Source organism: Borostomias antarcticus (genome assembly GCF_949987555.1).
Source record: "Borostomias antarcticus genome assembly, chromosome: 10".
NCBI lineage: Eukaryota > Metazoa > Chordata > Actinopteri > Stomiiformes > Stomiidae > Borostomias > Borostomias antarcticus.
The window spans coordinates 1,504,107-1,506,498 of record NC_140243.1 but is presented as its reverse complement, the minus strand read 5'-3'; positions in this window follow the sequence as shown (position 1 = coordinate 1,506,498).

Sequence of the window (2,392 nt, the reverse complement as noted above, 5' to 3'; positions counted from 1 at the left end):
ATTTGCAGAAAATGACAAGAGGACAAACACAGGTTCATATGGCCAGCTTGTGCAGTTTTTATGGGCTTGTTTTAATAAACTGTATAGCAACTTTCAACACAAGAATTGCAGCCCAAAGTGCTTCATAACAGTGAAGATGAAATTAGCATGAAATCAGGACAAACAAAATCAGGCGTGCTTTGTTTTGATGCAAATAAAAACAAAAATACAAAGTCTTTCCCCCCAGGTGCTGTGTAGAGAGGCTCTGTCTGGGCGCTGTTACTGGGAGGTGGAATGGAGAGGAGGAGGTTGTGTTTTCATAGCAGTCTCATATAAAGACATCAGCAGAACAGAGAGAAAATCCTCCTCCTTCTTTGGTTTCAATAACAAGTCCTGGTGTTTATTGTGCTATAGCGATGGTTACTGCTTCATTCATAATAATGTAAAGACTAAAGTATCAGGCCCTCAGTCCTCCAGAGTAGGAGTGGACCTGGATCACAAGGCAGGTTCTCTGTCCTTCTACAGCGTCTCTGACACAGTGACCCTCCTCCACAAAGTCCAGACCACATTCACCCAGCCACTCTATCCTGGGTTTACGGTTTGTGATTATAATGACTGTGCAGAGATCAGTAAACTGTGGTAGAGGGAGGGGGATCCTTCCAGAGGATGGGGGGAGAGTAGGGGGGAGGAGATGAGGGGGGGGGGGGGGCAGGGGAAGAGGAGAGGAACGTAACGTTGCCTCTGGCTCAGGTTTGGAACCTCATGAAGCAGAGTTCAGACTAGATTCACCCAGCCACTCTATCCTGGGTTTGTATGCCTTCATGCAGTCACGCTTTTCTCAGTCATTTTGTTTTTATAGATTCAGCTGATTACTAATAATTGTTCTTGCATTGTACTTCAGGAGGCCTAATAGAAGGAAATCTTCATGCCATCATTTGTTTATAATTGTTGAACTTTGGTTCTTTAATATTGTAATTTCAACTTGATCATTGTATATAATACTTTTGTCTTAGATTCATTTATAAGCATCTATTATAAAGGATGATGTTGTTGATGAACTTTGATACTGTATAAGGGGTCTTTTTTCTCTGTATAATGACTGAATCAGGTATTCATGAATGTTGGTGTTCATGACTGCTGTTTAAATGATTGGTTAGTTGTTTTCTCTCTGTTACCTAAGTGGCTGTTATATTTCATCCTGAAGTAAAGATTAAATAAAGGCATATGAAACTGAAAGACATCTCATTACTGTATGAAAATGTGTGGAATTTGCTCTTATTACTAAAACTCTTTCCCTCCCTTCCTCCCCGTCACCACCTTACATCCTTTCACCCTTCTCTCCATCTTTCCATCTTCCTCCCTCCCTCTCTCTCTCTCTCTCTCTCTCTCTCTCTCTCTGTTTGGCTGTTGTTTTTCCTCTTCCATCTCTGCACCCTATCACTATCATAATTACTATGCGTAAACATGTTGTAATAGATTCTGTTAGGGCTAGTGGAGGAGGACCCAAGAGCAGACATGACAGGCGTATGGGGACAAACCCACGTTGGGGCACGTTTACTGGCGAGGGTCAGGCAGGAACGTGGTAGTCAGACAGGCGAGGGGGTCAGGCAGGAACGTGGTAGTCAGACAGGCGAGGGGGTCAGGCAGGAACGTGGTAGTCAGACAGGCGAGGGGTTCAGGCAGGTTCTTGGTTCTCCAGTCAGGCAAGGTTCAGGCAGGTTCTTGGTTCTCCAGTCAGGCACGGTTCAGGCAGGTTCTTGGTCCTCCAGTCAGGCACGGTTCAGGCAGTGGACGGAAGCTAGTCCTTCCATTGAAATAGCTGTGAATTGAAATGACATGAAATAATGTTTGATTAATGAAGATAGGTCTTGTCACCTGGACACATCAGTTCCAATCCTTCCAATGCTAATCCAGCACACTAAGAGCGGGATAGCCAGTTAGCTCATGAGCTCATGGTATAAATGACCTTTAGTGAATCTTTACCAGTCTGTTTCCAGTCCCAGTGTATCTTCAGACCTCCCCAGCGTCTCTGTCCCTTCTCTTCAGTTCTTCAGTGATGTGACTAAGGCTGTCTCTGAGCTGAGAGAGAAACTAGAGGACGTGATCAAGGGAGAGTGGTCCAGCATCTCCTTCACAGGTGTGTTGGAGTAGATCTGAGAAAACCGCTCAGTTAAAACATTTAAACTAATGGACCTGGGCATCACTAAAGTAAGGAGAGCAACAAGTGGTCCTGTCTGGTTCAGTAAGGAAAAGTGTCACCAGAAGATTTTGGTTTCACTTTGAAACACATTGAACACATCTCTGCATCTGCTTGGCCTATAATAATGATGGTGATTCTCTCCCTGTGTGTGTGTGTGTGTGTGTGTGTGTGTGTGTGTGTGTGTGTGTGTGTGTGTGTGTGTGTGTGTGTGTG